Raw genomic sequence first — 5,464 nt, forward strand, 5'->3', positions numbered from 1 at the left:
ACTTTTCGTCCAATTCGATTTTTGGTCTATTTCAATCAACGATTAAAACACCCAAAATGTAACGGCGTGCCCTCTGCTTCGGATATGGTATATATTTCGATAAGTATTACATCATGATATTAACGATAATATCAAAAAGTTGAGAAATTGCGTACTTTTTCAAGATCAAAATGCACGATTTTGCGTCAATTACGACTTTTCGTCCAATTCGATTTTCGGTCTATTTCAATCAACGATTAAAACACCCAAAATGTAACGGCGTGCCCTCTGCTTCGGATATGGTATATATCTGGATAGGTATTACATCATGATATTAACGATAATATCAAAAAGTTGAGAAATTGTGTACTTTTTCAAGATCAAAATGCACGATTTTGCGTCAAATACGACTTTTCGTACAATTCGATTTTCGGTCTATTTCAATCAACGATTAGGACACCCTAAATGTAACGGCGTGCCCTCTGCTTCGGATATGGTATATATCTGGATAGGTATTACATCATGATATTAACGATAATATCAAAAAGTTGAGAAATTGTGTACTTTTTCAAGATCAAAATGCACGATTTTGCGTCAAATACGACTTTTCGTACAATTCGATTTTCGGTCTATTTCAATCAACGATTAGGACACCCTAAATGTAACGGCGTGCCCTCTGCTTCGGATATGGTATATATCTGGATAGGTATTACATCATGATATTAACGATAATATCAAAAAGTTGAGAAATTGTGTACTTTTTCAAGATCAAAATGCACGATTTTGCGTCAAATACGACTTTTCGTCCCATTCGATTTTCGGTCTATTTCAATCAACGATTAGGACACCCTAAATGTAACGGCGTGCCCTCTGCTTCGGATATGGTATATATTTCGATAAGTATTACATCATGATATTAACGATAATATCAAAAAGTTGAGAAATTGCGTACTTTTTCAAGATCAAAATGTACGATTTTGCGTCAATTACGACTTTTCGTCCAATTCGATTTTCGGTCTATTTCAATCAACGATTAAAACACCCAAAATGTAACGGCGTGCCCTCTGCTTCGGATATGGTATATATTTCGATACGTATTACATCATGATATTAACGATAATATCAAAAAGTTGAGAAATTGTGTACTTTTTGAGGATCAAAATGCATGATTTTGCGTCAAATACGACTTTTCGTCCAATTCGATTTTCGGTCTATTTCAATCAACGATTAGGACACCCTAAATGTAACGGCGTGCCCTCTGCTTCGGATATGGTATATATCTGGATAGGTATTACATCATGATATTAACGATAATATCAAAAAGTTGAGAAATTGTGTACTTTTTCAAGATCAAAATGCACGATTTTGCGTCAAATACGACTTTTCGTACAATTCGATTTTCGGTCTATTTCAATCAACGATTAAAACACCCAAAATGTAACGGCGTGCCCTCTGCTTCGGATATGGTATATATCTGGATAGGTATTACATCATGATATTAGCGATAATATCAAAAAGTTGAGAAATTGTGTACTTTTTCAAGATCAAAATGCACGATTTTGCGTCAAATACGACTTTTCGTCCAATTCGATTTTTGGTCTATTTCAATCAACGATTAAAACACCCAAAATGTAACGGCGTGCCCTCTGCTTCGGATATGGTATATATTTCGATAAGTATTACATCATGATATTAACGATAATATCAAAAAGTTGAGAAATTGCGTACTTTTTCAAGATCAAAATGCACGATTTTGCGTCAAATACGACTTTTCGTCCAATTCGATTTTCGGTCTATTTCAATCAACGATTAGGACACCCTAAATGTAACGGCGTGCCCTCTGCTTCGGATATAGTATATATCTGGATAGGTATTACATCATGATATTAACTATAATATCAAAAAGTTGAGAAATTGCGTACTTTTTCAAGATCAAAATGCACGATTTTGCGTCAAATACGACTTTTCGTCCAATTCGATTTTCGGTCTATTTCAATCAACGATTAGGACACCCTAAATGTAACGGCGTGCCCTCTGCTTCGGATATGTTATATATTGGGATAAGTATTACATCATTCGAACAATTACCGACGGATAGCCAAGTCCAGGTACCGCAATATCACTATTGACAATAGAACCCAGGGATGCGTCGAGCAAAGCTTTGATTGGCTAAAAAATGTTATACTTGGGAAAGAAAGAGCAAATCGTTTGGATAGTTTCGTTGTCAAATATAAACGTTCAATTTTGATTCAAGAAAAAAAATTCTTCGACGCACTTTATCGAAATGGATATTTGGCAACATTATTATACAAATTAAGTGATCAGTCCGTATCAAAGACTTCGAAAACAGTACAATCAAAGTTTAAACGAAAGAAGTCACGCGGTAAAGGATGCTATTCGAGCGATCGGATTAACATCATCAAGAGCACAATCAAATACGCCAATCAGCGTACAACAAAAGCTGTTGCCTTGAATTGCCCCGAAACGATAGATCTGACGAATCAAGCTCAATCATCCCCTCCGATCTCTTCGGAACGCAATTTGGTACCATTTACATTGGATTTGCCACAAATAACAAAAGTGCCGTACCCTTGGTCTACTTTGGTCTTCCAAAAATGTGATGGTTTGGTAACGGCAATCTGGAAAAAGATGTCTAACTTTGATCGAATCGAGCAAATGTTTGACACTGCTGTGCAATATTTACGTGATTCATTTCTTCTGTGGCTCGATTTGAAATCTCTCATACCGCTTTCAATGTGTGAATCGATCGTAAGTTTTCACGAAATTGAGAAATCCCACCCTCTTGGCTGGCTGACGTCGGATGTTGTATACTGCTACATTAAAAGGTCGGCGTCCTTGGCCACGCAGCAAAATGAGTCGAAGGCTTTTGAATGCATTGATCCAGACAACACCAGAGAGATACTTCAGGGAAAAGGATTCAGATCTCCAAATCGTAGCTGCAGCTTATCTACAGTGAATGCTGCTTCAGGTGTTAAGTCCTGTGATTTCATGACGCGACTTTATCCATTAGTTTGGGAAAGGCATTTCTATCTGATTGTATTTGATTCACATGACAATTCTATTACATTATACGACTCCATTGACCACGTGAACGAAGGTCTTAACCGGGCTATTAATGAACATTTAATGCCCGAGCTGCAAAAATTACCCAAGTGCGAGGTCGTTTCTTTTTCACGAAAATGTCCGATTAAGCAGCCAGATCTTGAGAGCTGCGGCGTTTGCGTTTGCGTTGTCGCGGATCGGGTTTGTTTCGGACTCGATCAACCTTCTGAAGGTACCGATGTAATCAAATTGTTGACCATGTACCGAAAATGGATATGTTTTCAAGTCGTTAGTCAGTCACATTCTGTTCACCGCGATATTAGACACATCGCTGTTTATACGTTTTGCGCTAACACCTGCACCAAAGGTATGCCTAATATTGGAAATTCTTGTTGGTTCAATGCTACCACCAATGCTTGGCATTATGTCTGAAAGGCCATATCGGTACAGTAATGAACTATGCCGAGTACGCATCCATAACCTCTGATTTCATGCAATTAATTATGCAATTGACTTTGGAAATCCGCAAACAGTGCATCGTATCTGACATTGAAAAATTGGTATCAGATATATGTTCAAAGTTTGGATGGGATTGTGGCACGCAGCAAGATGCCGGAGAGTTCATCACCAGAATTCTCGATACAGACTTGAGCGATGCGATGGAGCAGCTGGGGGTTACTTTCAAATTTCGATTGATTCGCAAAGTCAATTGCAAGCGTTGCAATTTTCCCTCGAAATTCATAGAACATCGGCTATCCGTTGTTTTACATACATTTGAAGAAAACAGTGATATTTCTGACCTGATCACAAATTTTCCTCGTCAATGTGTTGATACTAACAGCAGATGCCTACAATGCCACGCTGATGTAAACGAACATGTCGTATTCGGAACCCTTCCCAACATGCTGGTGATAAATGTCAGTCGCGGAACTCCAGAGGGTAAAAACATCACCTCAGTCCAGATACCCGATTCAATGGATCTCGAAGTAGATGGATTGAAATCCCATTATATACTAAAAGGGAAAGTAATCCATCATGGTGCGTCGTGTGCATCGGGCCACTATCTCGCATATACCGGAAATCATGATGGATTCTGCACAATATTCGACGACAACGCATTACGTGTGGTAAATACTGATCGGCTAATAATTGACACGCAACAAAATGCTACAATTCTGATGTACGTAAAAACTGCGGTGAGACGATCAAGGACGCAAGATCAAAGCAAATTCCTCGTCGCCGCATACCGCCTAATTTGGGCACATGCACAGTTGTGGAGAAAAAGAAAGATGTGCCGTATGTTCCACGGTACGGAAACAATCTCAACAATATGACATGGACAGGAACGTCTGCCATGCAGTTGAATTCTATGTTAAACAATTTGAAAAAACTTACCACCTCGTCAATGAGAAATGGAAATGCGAAAGCAGAATGGTATCGACATTCTCTGTTCGTGAAAGGACAACTAAAATCCCTGAAAAAATTCAATTCGACTCTGAAATATGCCGAGAGCGAAACTACGGAAACGCATCTGGAATATTTATTGGAATTCATTAAATCGAAATTTTGCCTTAGAACTAGAATCGTTAAATATTTCAAGCACATGAGCGGGGAATTGTCCCTATACAGCTCACAAGACAGTTTAGTCGTTTATCCGAATCCTGAGGTGTTTGGGAACGCTTTGTTTCATAGTTTCAAAGACAAAAAACGAAATTTCCGAGAATATGTAAACGAAGTGCTGCATTTTGAAGGAATGATATTTTTCGCAATGGCACTGAAAAATCAGGACTACAATTCAATATCAAAAGACTTTGGGTTTTCATTGGATTAATTGGAATGATATGCTGCATGAATTCAAATAATTCGTTTTTTCTCTAAATACGTCCATCTCTAGAATCCTATATCTACATCGAGTATGCTTTACAAACTACACGTTTCGAAATTACATTTTCAATTTGCACATTATTCCGTCTGAAACTCATTGATTCGAGGGGAGCTGCTGACAAAACTTAGCGACGAAGAAAGCAGGACAGGACATAGCATGGTAAAACATGATGTAATACTTATCCCAATATATAATATATCAGCAGCAGAGGGCACGCCGTTAAATTTTGGGTGTCCTAATAGTTGATTGAAATAGACCGAAAATCGAATTGTACGAAAAGTCGTAATTGACGCAAAATCGTACATTTTGATCTTGAAAAAGTAAGCAATTTCTCAACTTTTTGATATTATCGTTAATATCATGATGTAATACTTATCGAAATATATACCATATCCGAAGCAGAGGGCACGCCGTTACATTTAGGGTGTCCTAATCGTTGATTGAAATAGACCGAAAATCGAATTGGACGAAAAGTCGTATTTGACGCAAAATCGTGCATTTTGATCTTGAAAAAGTACGCAATTTCTCAACTTTTTG

At 37.9% G+C, this 5,464-nt stretch overlaps 1 long non-coding RNA gene across 1 annotated transcript; it reads right to left on the minus strand.

Moving 5' to 3' along the window:
* Positions 1-2,004: 2,004 nt before the first annotated feature.
* On the minus strand, positions 2,005-5,261 carry LOC145459427 (uncharacterized). The gene is made up of 3 exons (XR_013921412.1): positions 4,438-5,261; positions 2,684-4,055; positions 2,005-2,618 (listed from the first exon to the last, which is right to left on the minus strand). It is a non-coding gene; the product is annotated as an uncharacterized LOC145459427 (long non-coding RNA).
* Positions 5,262-5,464: the final 203 nt, after the last annotated feature.

This window comes from Botryllus schlosseri, chromosome 16, assembly GCF_051294905.1.
Source record: "Botryllus schlosseri isolate E-star chromosome 16, Bs_hap1, whole genome shotgun sequence".
Lineage (NCBI taxonomy): Eukaryota > Metazoa > Chordata > Ascidiacea > Stolidobranchia > Styelidae > Botryllus > Botryllus schlosseri.